The 16,860-nt window shown below is 42.6% G+C and overlaps 2 protein-coding genes and 1 long non-coding RNA gene across 4 annotated transcripts in view; 1 reads left to right on the forward strand and 2 right to left on the reverse strand.

The window, feature by feature from the left end:
- Positions 1–16,860, forward strand: part of LOC117222115 (E3 ubiquitin-protein ligase MYCBP2) — a 409,723-nt gene that overhangs the window by 261,258 nt on the left and 131,605 nt on the right. The window lies entirely within an intron of this gene.
- The window catches only part of LOC117222493 (uncharacterized), a 312,588-nt gene that overhangs the window by 249,425 nt on the left and 46,303 nt on the right, over positions 1–16,860 (reverse strand). The gene's annotated exons all lie outside the window — the stretch shown is intronic.
- On the reverse strand, positions 11,329–11,926 carry LOC143261044 (uncharacterized). The gene is made up of 3 exons (XR_013035317.1): positions 11,733–11,926; positions 11,576–11,653; positions 11,329–11,480 (listed from the first exon to the last, which is right to left on the reverse strand). It is a non-coding gene; the product is annotated as an uncharacterized LOC143261044 (long non-coding RNA).

Below are 16,860 nucleotides of genomic sequence, written 5' to 3' on the forward strand. Positions count from 1 at the left end.
GAAATTATCATTTTTGTATATGCGCGTTGTTTCAAGTGGAATTAAGTTGAAACGAAGTCGCTGGTTGCTTCTATGTACACTTTAACCCTTTCGCTACTACGGGCCACTATAGTGGCCCTCCATAAGATGCCACTGAGGTACTACGGGCCACTATAGTGGCCTTTCGTATGATGCCACTGAGGTACTATGGGCCACTATAGTGGCCTTCCATAAGATGCATTATATTGCATAATGTTTTTTATTTCCTCTCATACTGTAAATTAAAGAGCGCATGCTAAGACGTTATAAATACTCTGGAATACCCTTTATTTATAAATACCCTTTGGAGAGAAATTTTTTCGTACGAAAACATTCAAGCAGCTTGGGTTCTTCGCCGCGGTACTCCCGCTGACGATCGGCGTCGCGTAGCGTGCAGTGATGTCGCGGCGCTCCGTTCAGCGGAAGTACCGCGGTGGAGAACCCGCCCGTAGCGAAAAGGTTAATAATATTACAGTCTGTACAGCTATGGTGTTAGCGACGCGTTATTTGTGGTTTCGATGTGCGTTCTATCTGCGTTCTCAGAGTTCTATACGTTCTAGGAGTTCTAGGAGTTCTACCTACGTTCTAGGTGCCTTCCCTCTTGTCACCTCGGTTTTCTGCTGATTGGTGGATGGTGGGTTTTGGTGGAGGAAATGAAGCGTTTTTGATCGGAGATGGGTGTGTCAGAAGGAACTTGAAATGAGGAGTAGGAAACTGTTCGAAAGTTCGGGTTTGTAATTTCTTCGTTTGTCAAATATGGAATTTATGAGTCTGTCGCACGTGTTGTCCGTTCGTCGGACAACATTGTATTACGAACATTGTATTTCAGTATCAATAGTTACTCTGATTGAGATGAGATCTGTTGGGATTATGGAATGAAAATGAATATGATTCTAATTCTTTTCTTAACCCTAGAAAGATAACCATATGACAACGTACGTAAAAGATAACCATACGCTTCAGAGGCGCATGCTTTTCTAAGGCGTCAATTTTATACTAACAATGGATATTTATTTAAGTTAATCTAGTCATTTTAAAGGTTTGGCATTATTGTAAAAATAAAATGCATTTATATTATATTTTTTTATATTTTAAGTAATTTTAAACTTAAATCACTAGACCTCTATGAAAAATTAACAAAAATCAACAGTCTTCGGTTTATGGGAACAAATCCCGTAAAATATCACAAAAAATAGTGTTTTATCCTTACAAACTAGTAGACTATAATATAATCAGTGTAAAAAAAACTATAATATTATAAAAAATTTCTTTAGAGACAGTCATGACAAACGTCTTTCTTGTGTTCACCACAAACTGTCTTTTTGCATTTGGCACAGGTCATCTTTGACATTCTTTTCTTTTTAGACGTGCAAAGACTGCAATAACGCCTTTTTTTGGCTGAGGGTTCTTCTTCATCATCCGTGGAAGCCTGTACAGCAGATTTTGGAAGAATATTTTCAATGTTGCTTCGCACATGCCTTGGCAAAGTGGGTGCTTCCAGTCTTTGCGTCATCCACGGTGCAATCAGTTGTTTATTTCGCAGGCGCCTCTGCGACGTAGGTTATCTTTCTCGGGTTAAAAAGACTTTATTTTATTCCTTTATTGAGAGAAGGTATATGGGCGAAAACGATCGAGCGACCAAACTCTACTGAGAGTCCGGTAAGAAAAAACGCTTCTTTTATACCCTTCTTGGGTTCGTCTTATCCACCAATCAGAGACGTTTTATTTGTCGCGTTTCACATTGTATACGTGACGCTGGGATCCCCAAACAGTCAGGGCACGATGTGTATCTAATGGTACCGGTGATGATGTATCGCGGTATCTACTATATACAGTTTACATCACCGTCGTTGCCCGCTGACGGAACCGACGAAAATGTAAACCGATATCTGTTGCGTCCAGAGACAAGGGCCATAAAAAGGTCCCACCATTGGGGAAACCCTCTCAGGCCCCAACAAGGGTCAAGGCAGACACCCCCCTCCAAGGGGTGATTCGTGCCTTGACCAATAATAAACAATCTACCTCCATCCACGGGTGCTCTTCCACGACTTTCCAGCGTTGGAAGAGCATTCTTCCACCAGCGCTCGCAGAGAGTACAACACAAAAAATAAAGTTCTCTAAGACTACTAGAGACCCTTCCACGTCATTAATTTGCCGTAGGAAGCGCGAATCGAGCGTACAATAGTTCGGTCGCGCATGTACGTTAAGCGACTAACCGAACGTACGGACAAAACAATATCTTAATATCTTAGTACTAAGTAAACTATAGATTAATTTTTGTTCGAGGCTAAAATTTCAACAAGATCGATGTTCATTTCGTGTATGACGAAATGAAACTGTGGGAAAACTTATCGTTCTTATACGAGTTTCGTTATTGCCTACGTTATACCCAACATTGGGCATACGAATTTCTTTGCATTTACTGTGTCGCAGCAATGACGCGCGGTGGTTGCCGAACAAAATTTTTCTTACTGCGGTAACAGATACATATGAAATAAAGGAATACTTGATACAAAAAAATCATAGCGTTCTTATAGAAATTTCGTCCACTGTAGAGGGATTCTGGCGACGAATGATCGCCATTTTTTTTTCGAGGCTCGAACGTCACGTATCGCGACGCGATCGGATACGATAGCATCGGTTAAATAAAACAAAAAGCACAAAAAAAATGCTCGGAAAATCTAACGGCATCTGTTCGCGGTGCCGGGAGTGAGCGAAACCGACAAACACCAGCCAGATGACAATCGATTGGTAAAAGTTGGATGGAATGTCTATCAATCCGTCGATCTATCTATACGCGCTCCACCGCAGAAAAATATGGAAATCTATTTTCCGGCCGTTTTTCGATACGGTCGTAGAAACGGGAGTCGGCGCGAGGTTCGCCGAATGTTCCGTCCCCGCTCTATGCGTGTCTCTGTACGCGTGTGTGTAGGTGCGTGCTTTTTTCGGAAAGCGGATCCCCGGCTCTTTTGTGCAAGATCGTTCCGCGATAGGTGCCTGGGGATTATGTTTTCGATCGTGGAACTCAACTAACTTTTTCTGCTTCTTTCTGCGAGCACGTGTAGAGCTTAACTTGAAACTGCTCTAGAAATTAAAAGACTCTGCAGTTGCTAAATCAGCGTGTTCCATAAAATATCTTCGCGTAATAATTGTCGTCCAATATTGCTGTTTAATTCTAACAAATTGTATTTTATTCGTAATCTCATGTTTTAACCCTTTATCGCCGAACGGCGATACATGGTTGTTGGCTATATTTGAGAAAAGTTTATTATTCGAATATTTTTAATAAATAAAACTTGTATCTCTTAACATGTTCGCTATCAGTATCACTAGCGTACGTAGTTATATATATATATATATATATATATATATATATATATATATATATATTATTTATATTATTATATATTATTTTAATTTATATTATTATTATTTAATTTATATTATATATATAATATAATAATAATATAATAATATAAATAATATATATATTAGTATAACGTAGTTATATTATATTTATTGTATTTATCGTATTAAATACATCGTGTCCTCTTATAAAATATGATAAACGTGCCGTCGAAAGGAAGCAATAAATTCTCTAAATATCATGCCGTGTGTTATAATTTTAACTAATTATATTCAGAAAATTAATTTGACGTTCTTCACGTAAAATATAAAATCGTGGTCGTCATGCTGGTGTTTAGCGAACGTGTCAAGTGTACTCGTTTATAAATTTTGTATCTACTACTTTCTAGAAAATTTTTATCGCTTCTTTTTCGAACTTCGTCAAATTACACCTCCTTGACACAGTATTTTTCGCTTAGGTGTGCAACATGTACGGCTGGCGTTGAAAAGTTGAAGCAAGTGCAGTGAATTTTCTCTAATTAACTCTCAGCATGTAAACAAAAATGGACGATTTGGGATAGCCTCGCGGCTCGTTTTTACACTTGTCGACGATCAGCGACTTTTGAAAACGAGCCCCGAGGCCCGAATAATCGTATCTCCTTTTCCCAAGTTATCCATTTTGGTTTCCAAGCTGACGGACAATTTGGGAGAATTTTCTGTAACACGTCGCTCTTCGAGACAATTAGAGGGAAATAAAAATTTGCACAGTATCGAGTGGAGTTTGAACTGCTCTCTAAAACGATGATGGCGTTATCTGTACATTAGTTTCATTTCTGATGGAAGAATTTTTAATATCAATCTAAATTTTATGTCTATCGAAATCTAAATTCCCAGTTGTATAGACACATGTGAACGCATTGAGTAGTATTTGATGTATATCTCGCAAGGACGGTACTAAATAATATCGAATATTATTATAATATATAGTATAATATAATATATAATAATATAATATAATAATATCGAATAATAATAATAATATTAATATTAATAATATAATAATAATATCAGTAATATTAATAATATTAATATAATAATATCAGTAATATTAATATTAATATAATAATATCAGTAATATTAATATTAATATAATAATGTCAGTAATATTAATATTAATAATATATTTAATATTAATATTAATAATATATTTAATATTAATATTAATAATATAATTAATATTAATATTAATATAATAATATTAATAATATTGATATTATTATTATTATCACCTATTATTTTCCAACAATTTCTGTTACATACAAATATCCGCAGAGCGTTCACAAGCGCAATCCTTTCAATCGCGGCAAATTAACAATGCAATCCGTCGCTGCGTCCGCGATCCTTAATATTTTTCGCCCACATTTCCGTAATGCCTTTGTCATCAATTTCGCCCCGAATTCCGACACGTCAAAGCTTGAATGCTTCCATGATCGATCAGGAAAAATACAATTCACCGATTTAATGAAATACGCGAGCCGCCGTAAATGGTAACTGGACGGCGGTGGGTCGCGTTTCAACGAATACCGGGGGCACGGATTCGAAATCGCGAACTAATATGCGCCGCCGACTACGAAATCGTTCCTAATTACTCGATATTGGAGGGTTACACTGAAATTAGAGAACGTATCGAAACCGTTGAACGTTTTCAATCGGGGCTCCCCCTAAAGATGTCGGGAACAGTTTCCGGGCGGCCGGGTGCCCGATCGCGGCCAAATGAATTCCCGCATTTTCCGTGTATTTATTTTCACCGTAGTCCCTCGAATCGGCTATTGGGATGCAATTACATTTCGCCGGTGATATTCTTCCGGCGAGATAGAAACGAGATGGGAACGATCCGGGAAGAGGAACTCGCGCAATTTCCGCCATAATCGTTCGACGTTAAACACAACGCGTGTAACCGTTGCATGCATTATAGGAAATGTAATCACGTTTTTAGCCGCCGCCGCCGCCGTCGCGCGCCGTCCTCGCGGCGTATGAACGACCGCATCTCGACGAGAAACGTAATTAAACTAATTCGATTTCGGTGCGTCGCGGATCGATCGAACCGGCCGCCGCGTCCTGCCCAGCGATTGAAACTCGCTAATTCCGAGAAACCGTTTATTTGTTTATGATGTTTTGGCTGCGCTCGTATGCGCGCATCGTGGAAAGAAAGCGCGATCCTTGCACATACAATGGCATTGCTATGCGCGACTTTACTATGTCAGACAGTTAATATTTTTTATGCTTGAAAGTAATGTTTTTCCTTTTTTCTAGTAACGATGTATGAAATAGATTCGATTGAGTTTTTATTTGTTGCATTCGATCGGGTATTTCTTCAAGAATGTTGAACGAACATAGTCGAATATAGTCGAACTATTCGATTCAGAGCACGAAGACCACAAAGAAACTACTATCGACCGCATTTCTTCCTGCGGTTCTTCCGACGATGAGACGTCATTCTGGAGATTTGCAACCACAATGCTTTTTACCAATTTCTGTCTTTCTTTTAATCTTTCGTTCTCTATTGTAGTTGATCGTCAATTGCTATAGGATCGCAGAGGAATTTAATCTGGATACGTCGAGTTCGAAAATGATCATCACTGTTGTCTATGTAGGTTGGTCGCTTGCTTTAGCCTAATTCTATTCCACAGTGTGTCCCAAAAATGTCTCGCAATCCGGAAATGGCGGGTTCCTCGGATCATTTGAAGCAACTTCTTCCTTTACAAAAATTTTCTCCGGGGCACCGTTAACGAGTTATTAACGAAACACAGTGACCAATAAGAATCGAGTACGGCTGACGCGAGGCGGCCCAGCCAACCAGCGCGCGAAGCCCAGTTCCGCGCATTGGCTCGGTCGCCACGCGCCAGCTAAGCTGGGATTCGACCACCTCGACCGCTGGCGCTATTGACTCGGCCGCCTCGACCGCTGGCGCCGTTGACTCGGCCGCCACGCGCCAGCTGAGCTGGGATTCGACCGCTGGCGCCGTTGGCTCGGCGGCCGCCACGCGCCAGCTAAGCTGGGATTCGACCGCCTCGACCGCTGGCGCCGTTAGTTCGGTCACTGCTTTTCGTCAATAACTCGTTAACGGTGCCTCGGAGAACATTTTTGTAAAGGGAAAAGTTGCTTCAAATGGCTCTAGGAACCCGCCACTTTCGGATTGCGAGACATTTTTGGGACACCCTGTACAACTGCTGGCTATTTAGTTGATGACCAATTGCATTAGCATCACTGAAGAATTTGATTTCTGTATATCGAGTTGGAAGATGTGAGAGGAACGCATCATTTCAACTGTAAACTACTTTCGTGAACATATTTAATGATACATCGTACAAAAATAGAACTATTCAACTTGCATTCGGTTACAGCATTTGATCGATTGCTTCAGTTCTAAGGAACTTCATCGCGCCGCGAGACCTGAAAACATTTCTGAGAAATGTTCGCGCTTTGAATGTCGATTAGATCAATCCCGTTGCACTATTTACAGTCATACACCGGCCGATTCATCACTATTAATCGCCGTTCCATGTACGGACGCCGGAAAAGCACAGATTGCATCTGTCAACAGAGTGCAACAGTTACTCTTTCTCTCCCGGATCAATGTCTCTAACGAGGGATTAAATCCCCTGCCACAACGACCGCTTTCGCGAAGTAGGCTATCAAACCGTGTATTTGCATAAATATCCGCAACCCGCTGATTACAAAGTGAAACTCGATAACCCTGTGCCGGTGAGTGATTTACGAGTTCGCGAGTGAATTCGGGGTGGCAGCCGCGTAACGCGAGAAGATCGGAACCGTGTAATTCGAGGCGCCGGAGAAGTTTCAGTTATGGTTTCAGCCGGGATTCGCGAAGTTGTGACGTCCGTGTGCACCGAAAGAAAACGTTCGTACGAACACCGGTGCTTGGCTGGAAATCCGACGGCGACTGTAGTAATTGGTACAGCAGCGCGGGCACTTCATAATTTATCTTTGCTTGCCTCGGAGTCATTCGAAGCGTTATCGGTTCATCTGGCACGAAGCGAGCGGATAATCAGCGGACCGCGGCGGCGCATGATCTCCGTCGCGGTTCCCTGCGATTTATGAAATAATCGCGGCCGCGGCTCGAATTCAATCTCCGCGTCGATCGGCGGATTTCGAAATCCAGCCACGGCGCTGTTTCTTTCTCGGCTACTTTATCGACGCCTGTCCGCAACGACACGGAGTCACTTTTAATTTCTGCTCGAAAATCCCTCGGGCTCCTCGGCGCGGCCGGCCGAGTCGCGGGACAATCGGCAACCGACCGGCAAATATTTGATCGTTCGCGCGATTAGCGGGCCGAGTAAACAGCGGCCTCCGTTGAGCATCGATTAAAAAGAGAATAGTTGATTTGCTGTTCCCCGCGAGCCGCTGAATGGGGACCTTTGATCGGCCGCGGGCCGCGCGATAGTTCTAATGGAAACTAATGATACTTAAGGTGGCGAGATCCAGATCGTAACGGATCGTGGCGCTGCAGTTGTGCGAACGGACATTAGACAAACCAAATTAGAAATATTTTCGACCGGCAGGTGGCACACGCATATGTTTCTGTGATCACGGGTATCGGTAAAAATGTAACGGAAGAGAGAAAGCAAGCTAAAAGAGAAGGATAGCGACTAAACATGGTTGCCACATTTCATTCCTCGCCGCAATGTTGCCATGTCGTCAAAACTGTTTCACAAACTGAGTTTCATGAAACTGATTCCTGCTTCATGAGCCCGTTCTACCGCGCGCTAGGTTTCTGGACCAGGGGAAGGTGGCGTGCGGGGCAGTCGTGAGCGGCGCGGCAGTTGCAGCAAGAACGCTCGTCGAATATTGTTAATATCTCAACAATAATAAAGAAATGGACATTTCTACAACCGAAGCCCCCCAGCTTAGACTTTTCTGAATCGAAATATCCAACTCCGGAACTGCTCACTCGAATATTGACACGTCCATTTTACTTGATGCGAACAGTTGTCACGAAGATATTCTGCCGCGCGCTAGGTTACTAGACCAGGGGAATGTGGCGTGCGGGGCAGTCGTGAGCGGCGCGGCAGTTGCAGCAAGAACGCTCGTCGAATATTGTTAATATCTGAACTATAATAAAGAAATGGACATTTCTACAACCGAAGCCCCCCAGCTTAGACTTTTCTGAATCGAAATATCCAACTCCGGAACTGCTCACTCGAATATTGACACGTCCATTTTACTTGATGCGAACAGTTGTCGCGAAGATATTCTGCCGCGCGCTAGGTTACTAGACCAGGGGAAGGTGGCGTGCGGGGCAGTCGTGAGCGGCGCGGCAGTTGCAGCAAGAACGCTCGTCGAATATTGTTAATATCTCAACAATAATAAAGAAATGGACATTTCTACAACCGAAGCCCCCCAGCTTAGACTTTTCTGAATCGAAATATCCAACTCCGGAACTGCTCACTCGAATATTGACACGTCCATTTTACTTGATGCGAACAGTTGTCACGAAGATATTCTGCCGCGCGCTAGGTTACTAGACCAGGGGAATGTGGCGTGCGGGGCAGTCGTGAGCGGCGCGGCAGTTGCAGCAAGAACGCTCGTCGAATATTGTTAATATCTGAACTATAATAAAGAAATGGACATTTCTACAACCGAAGCCCCCCAGCTTAGACTTTTCTGAATCGAAATATCCAACTCCGGAACTGCTCACTCGAATATTGACACGTCCATTTTACTTGATGCGAACAGTTGTCGCGAAGATATTCTGCCGCGCGCTAGGTTACTAGACCAGGGGAAGGTGGCGTGCGGGGCAGTCGTGAGCGGCGCGGCAGTTGCAGCAAGAACGCTCGTCGAATATTGTTAATATCTCAACAATAATAAAGAAATGGACATTTCTACAACCGAAGCCCCCCAGCTTAGACTTTTCTGAATCGAAATATCCAACTCCGGAACTGCTCACTCGAATATTGACACGTCCATTTTACTTGATGCGAACAGTTGTCACGAAGATATTCTGCCGCGCGCTAGGTTACTAGACCAGGGGAAGGTGGCGTGCGGGGCAGTCGTGAGCGGCGCGGCAGTTGCAGCAAGAACGCTCGTCGAATATTGTTAATATCTCAACAATAATAAAGAAATGGACATTTCTACATCCGAAGCACCCCAGCTTAGACTTTTCTGAATCGAAATATCCAACTCCCGAACTGCTCACTCGAATATTGGCACGTCCATCTTACTTGATACGAACAGTTGTCACGAAGATATTCTGCCGCGCGCTAGGTTACTAGACCAGGGGAAGGTGGCGTGCGGGGCAGTCCCCATACTCGTAGCAGTTGCAGCAAGAACGCTCGTCGAATATTGTAAATATCTCAACAATAAGAAAGAAATGGACATTTCTACATCCGAAGCCCCCCAGCTTAGACTTTTCTGAATCGAAATATCCAACTCCGGAACTGCTCACTCGAATATTGACACGTCCATTTTACTTGATGCGAACAGTTGTCACGAAGATATTCTGCCGCGCGCTAGGTTACTAGACCAGGGGAATGTGGCGTGCGGGGCAGTCGTGAGCGGCGCGGCAGTTGCAGCAAGAACGCTCGTCGAATACTGTAAATATCTGAACTATAATAAAGAAATGGACATTTCTACAACCGAAGCCCCCCAGCTTAGACTTTTCTGAATCGAAATATCCAACTCCGGAACTGCTCACTCGAATATTGACACGTCCATTTTACTTGATGCGAACAGTTGTCACGAAGATATTCTGCCGCGCGCTAGGTTACTAGACCAGGGGAAGGTGGCGTGCGGGGCAGTCGTGAGCGGCGCGGCAGTTGCAGCAAGAACGCTCGTCGAATATTGTTAATATCTCAACAATAATAAAGAAATGGACATTTCTACATCCGAAGCACCCCAGCTTAGACTTTTCTGAATCGAAATATCCAACTCCCGAACTGCTCACTCGAATATTGGCACGTCCATCTTACTTGATACGAACAGTTGTCACGAAGATATTCTGCCGCGCGCTAGGTTACTAGACCAGGGGAAGGTGGCGTGCGGGGCAGTCCCCATACTCGTAGCAGTTGCAGCAAGAACGCTCGTCGAATATTGTAAATATCTCAACAATAAGAAAGAAATGGACATTTCTACATCCGAAGCCCCCCAGCTTAGACTTTTCTGAATCGAAATATCCAACTCCGGAACTGCTCACTCGAATATTGACACGTCCATTTTACTTGATGCGAACAGTTGTCGCGAGGATATTCTGCCGCGCGCTAGGTTACTAGACCAGGGGAAGGTGGCGTGCGGGGCAGTCGTGAGCGGCGCGGCAGTTGCAGCAAGAACGCTCGTCGAGTAATCGGGTAGGTGAGTAATAATATATATTAAAATAGTAATGGATTTTTTTATCATAATAATAGAACGCTCGTCGAGTAATCGGGTAGGTGAGTAATAATATATATTAAAATAGTAATGGATTTTTTTATCATAATAATAGAACGCTCGTCGAGTAATCGGGTAGGTGAGTAATAATATATATTAAAATAGTAATGGATTTTTTTATCATAATAATAGAACGCTCGTCGAGTAATCGGGTAGGTGAGTAATAATATATATTAAAATAGTAATGGATTTTTTTATCATAATAATAGAACGCTCGTCGAGTAATCGGGTAGGTGAGTAATAATATATATTAAAATAGTAATGGATTTTTTTATCATAATAATAGAACGCTCGTCGAGTAATCGGGTAGGTGAGTAATAATATATATTAAAATAATGATGGATTTTTTTATAATAATAATAATTTATTGACATGTACTTTATATACTACGTTTATATAAAAACGTAAGGATGAATAATTATAGGACATCAGGAAAAAAGTGATGGCGATGGGGCAATTGGTAAATAAAATGAACACAAATGATGAAAACGATTTTAATAAAATTGAAGTACATATTTACAGTTACCCCCTACCCCCCCTCCTCTGCCTCCTCTTCCTCCTCTTCCTCCTCTTCCTCCTCTTCCTCCTCTTCCTCCTCTTCCTCCTCTCCCTTTCCTTTTTTTCCCCCTCTTCAGGGGGCCATGCAACGTTGTTCTGAGTAGCTTCTTCAGCTCTCTCTGTAACATATAAGCATGTATTATTATTATTATTATTAGATATTATACATATTACTATATTATATTATATATAAAAGTATTTTTCATTTACTTACATTCGCCGCTACAAGGTTTGCCAGGTTTGGCCTGGCCACCCCTCTGGCCAGCTGGCCCAATATGTTCCTCCATTGTGACTGTAACATAACAGCAGAATTATAAGTATATATAGTATAAATATACATTCTATTTTGTACACATATTGCATATACTTACAGCCCTCCCTGACTCGTATGCGGCAGCGATTTCCCGCTGCCGCGTCAAAATCGAGTCGAGTGACTCCTCCGAATTCCCTGCGACCGCGGTGGCTGTTGGCGGCGCGGAGGATGTTTCCGCTGCCGCGGTCGCTGTCTCCGTGACGGAGCTTTCCTCCGCTGCCGCGGTCGGTCTCCCCGTGGCGGAGATTTCCTCCGCTGTAGAAATGTCCATTTCTTTATTATAGTTCAGATATTTACAGTATTCGACGAGCGTTCTTGCTGCAACTGCCGCGCCGCTCACGACTGCCCCGCACGCCACATTCCCCTGGTCTAGTAACCTAGCGCGCGGCAGAATATCTTCGTGACAACTGTTCGCATCAAGTAAAATGGACGTGTCAATATTCGAGTGAGCAGTTCCGGAGTTGGATATTTCGATTCAGAAAAGTCTAAGCTGGGGGGCTTCGGTTGTAGAAATGTCCATTTCTTTATTATTGTTGAGATATTAACAATATTCGACGAGCGTTCTTGCTGCAACTGCCGCGCCGCTCACGACTGCCCCGCACGCCACCTTCCCCTGGTCTAGTAACCTAGCGCGCGGCAGAATATCTTCGCGACAACTGTTCGCATCAAGTAAAATGGACGTGTCAATATTCGAGTGAGCAGTTCCGGAGTTGGATATTTCGATTCAGAAAAGTCTAAGCTGGGGGGCTTCGGTTGTAGAAATGTCCATTTCTTTATTATAGTTCAGATATTAACAATATTCGACGAGCGTTCTTGCTGCAACTGCCGCGCCGCTCACGACTGCCCCGCACGCCACATTCCCCTGGTCTAGTAACCTAGCGCGCGGCAGAATATCTTCGTGACAACTGTTCGCATCAAGTAAAATGGACGTGTCAATATTCGAGTGAGCAGTTCCGGAGTTGGATATTTCGATTCAGAAAAGTCTAAGCTGGGGGGCTTCGGTTGTAGAAATGTCCATTTCTTTATTATTGTTGAGATATTAACAATATTCGACGAGCGTTCTTGCTGCAACTGCCGCGCCGCTCACGACTGCCCCGCACGCCACCTTCCCCTGGTCTAGTAACCTAGCGCGCGGCAGAATATCTTCGCGACAACTGTTCGCATCAAGTAAAATGGACGTGTCAATATTCGAGTGAGCAGTTCCGGAGTTGGATATTTCGATTCAGAAAAGTCTAAGCTGGGGGGCTTCGGTTGTAGAAATGTCCATTTCTTTATTATAGTTCAGATATTTACAGTATTCGACGAGCGTTCTTGCTGCAACTGCCGCGCCGCTCACGACTGCCCCGCACGCCACATTCCCCTGGTCTAGTAACCTAGCGCGCGGCAGAATATCTTCGTGACAACTGTTCGCATCAAGTAAAATGGACGTGTCAATATTCGAGTGAGCAGTTCCGGAGTTGGATATTTCGATTCAGAAAAGTCTAAGCTGGGGGGCTTCGGTTGTAGAAATGTCCATTTCTTTATTATTGTTGAGATATTAACAATATTCGACGAGCGTTCTTGCTGCAACTGCCGCGCCGCTCACGACTGCCCCGCACGCCACCTTCCCCTGGTCTAGTAACCTAGCGCGCGGCAGAATATCTTCGCGACAACTGTTCGCATCAAGTAAAATGGACGTGTCAATATTCGAGTGAGCAGTTCCGGAGTTGGATATTTCGATTCAGAAAAGTCTAAGCTGGGGGGCTTCGGTTGTAGAAATGTCCATTTCTTTATTATTGTTGAGATATTAACAATATTCGACGAGCGTTCTTGCTGCAACTGCCGCGCCGCTCACGACTGCCCCGCACGCCACCTTCCCCTGGTCTAGTAACCTAGCGCGCGGCAGAATATCTTCGCGACAACTGTTCGCATCAAGTAAAATGGACGTGTCAATATTCGAGTGAGCAGTTCCGGAGTTGGATATTTCGATTCAGAAAAGTCTAAGCTGGGGGGCTTCGGTTGTAGAAATGTCCATTTCTTTATTATTGTTGAGATATTAACAATATTCGACGAGCGTTCTTGCTGCAACTGCCGCGCCGCTCACGACTGCCCCGCACGCCACCTTCCCCTGGTCTAGTAACCTAGCGCGCGGCAGAATATCTTCGCGACAACTGTTCGCATCAAGTAAAATGGACGTGTCAATATTCGAGTGAGCAGTTCCGGAGTTGGATATTTCGATTCAGAAAAGTCTAAGCTGGGGGGCTTCGGTTGTAGAAATGTCCATTTCTTTATTATTGTTGAGATATTAACAATATTCGACGAGCGTTCTTGCTGCAACTGCCGCGCCGCTCACGACTGCCCCGCACGCCACATTCCCCTGGTCTAATAACCTAGCACGCGGCAGAACGGGCTCATGAAGCAGGAATCAGTTTCATGAAACTCAGTTTGTGAAACAGTTTTGACGACATGGCAACATTGCGGCGAGGAATGAAATGTGGCAACCATGTTTAGTCGTCTTTTGATTCAAAATATTTTGGATGGAAGTGTAAAACTATGTAATTTGTCGATCTGTTTTATCGACTGTAAGTAACTATAGTTACCGGCAAGCTCGCTGCGGTGCATCTTTTGCTTGGAAGAGAACTGTGACGCTAGTAGTGAAGAATGTCGGAAGCTCGAGATGGTGTTTCCGATACACTATTCACATCAAGTAACCGTGTGTCTTAATTAACTAAGTAATCTACTGAAAATACACTCCACTGCCTTTGTACATGCCTTATCTCGGGGTCTTCGGATGCGAATTTTCGATTCGAGCTCTATATCTCTCGATATTTACGAAAAACTGTTAGCGGCGGCCATCTTGTGTCGTCTTTTTCGTGAATTATCACCACTCTGGCCGAATATTGCAAATATCTCCGCAATAACTGCAAAACGGACATTTCTACATCCGAAGAACCCCAGTTTAGTCTTTTGGGAATCTAAATGTTCCACTTACGAACTGCACATTTCGATATTAAAGCGTCAGTTTTACTTGATAGAAACCTCTAAAACTAATATACGTATATGGATTTTCTTCTATGTGTGGGTCGTCATAGTGTGCGGTCTCCCGCCCTCTTAATGCGACCGGCACCGGCGAATGTTTACTTTCATTCACCGCTCGATCCTTAATCACGACTGCGGACTTCGTTTGCCTTCGGGCACGGTGATTAGTCCGGGAAATGTATGGAACTCTGTTTCTACTATTCGTAGATTAAGTCAAGTGCCCGGCCACGTTGCGAGCCGGTATCAAACTCTGTGACCATTGTAGTTAATGCCTCGCTGCCTTTGTCGACCATAATTCCTCGAATGGGTTGTACACGCTAGGTACACGGTGCTATGCTAATATTTCGCGACTTCTTGAGATTTGTCACGGCGAGGGAAACGGTTTTCATCGCTCCGTCGACGAACGAAGACAACGATAATTTATTGAGATATTTTAGATATTATTATATAAATATTATATTATAAGATAATTTTATAAGGTATTATTTTTATTATTATTTTTATTATTATTTTTATAAATATATTTATATTATATAATATATTTTATATATATTTATTATTATTATATAAATATTATATTATAAGATAATTTTATAAGGTATTATTTTTATTATTATTTTTATTTTTTTTATTGTATTTTTATTATATGTATTATTTTATTAAGATATTATTAAGATAATTTTATTAAACGTCGTATGAAGATTTCAGCCATGATTTAATGAATGTGAATGGTCATTTCTTCTGCAACGAAACAAGATTTAAATTTCTCCGTTCAAATATTTTCCCGTTCTATCAGGAAAATGATTAAGAACGAACAGGTATTAGTCGATAGACTATAGCTGTGAAAGAGATCGTAGTACAGGAAATTCTTCCTAATTGATACTCAGATTGTACACAAAAATGAACAATACGGGAAGCTTATATCACGATTGTATCACGATATAATAAGATTATATTACGATTATTCGGTTCGTTTTTATATTTGTTGATAATCGGTAACTATAAAAAACGAGCCGCAAGACTCGAATAATCGTATCTCCTCTTCCCAAATTGTCCATTTTTATGTACAATCTGAGCGTCGATTAAAGAGAATTTTCTGTACAAGGGATCATGGACGAGGTAGGATTTGTGCAATTGTTATCGGAACGAAGGTTAAATTGGATGAATTATTACGTATATTATGGAAACCGATCCGAATACGGTCCGATTTACGATATCAAATCTCGGGAGATTTGATGTAAGAGATATTACGAAATTATGATATTTCCGAGAAATGAGGGATTCCTGAGGTGGTTTGAAGCAACTTTTTCCTTTACAAAAATTTTCTCCGAGGCATCGTTAACGAATTATTCATGAAAAACCACTGGCCAATGAGGGGAGAGTTCGCTCGTCGCTAGGCGACCGGGCCAATGACCGGAACCGAGCTCCGTGCACTCGTTGGCTTGTTCGCCGCGCGCCAGCCAAGCTCGCCTCTCATTGGTCACTGTTTTTCGTTAATAACTCGTAAACGAAGCCGCGGATCGCAATTTCGCTAAGGAAAAAGTTACTTCAAATCATCAAGGTTACTTCAATCAATCCCTCGTTTCCCGGAATTACCATAATTTTTGGACAACCTGTATATTACTAGGTTCGGCACGGTGCAAGAATTTGAGAGTTGTGACACAAAGGTTAGTTTCGAACGTCACAATTTCAAGCATAGCGAGACCGAGAGGTCTAATGTAGAGGACATTAGGACTAGGGAGGATGTTAAAGGTCAGATTCTGAAGACACTGGGCTCGAGAGAGACTCGTTACATTGATCAACAAACGCAAATGATTGTAGCTAACACTATGTACATACTTGGGAGAAATTCGATGACACGTTATGAACTGTAACAAGTCGAAGAGAACCCTTGTACACTCGATACAGAGGGCAACAAACTCGCGAGACCTTGGAAAATGCTGTGCGGACAAATACGGAGGCTAGTTGCAGAGACGAAGGCAAGAGACGCGATGCAGGGAATACTAAGTTGGAGTAGTTTAACGTGCCAATGTTAACTTGTTTCAGTTTCGTTTTTATTGAAAGGATTATTCTTTGTCATATAAAATACTAAAATGTGACATTAATTCAGGAATCCAAAGACGATTTATGTAATGTAAGATTACAGTACTTATAAGATTAATACCAAG

Source organism: Megalopta genalis, chromosome 1, assembly GCF_051020955.1.
Source record: "Megalopta genalis isolate 19385.01 chromosome 1, iyMegGena1_principal, whole genome shotgun sequence".
NCBI classification, from domain to species: domain Eukaryota; kingdom Metazoa; phylum Arthropoda; class Insecta; order Hymenoptera; family Halictidae; genus Megalopta; species Megalopta genalis.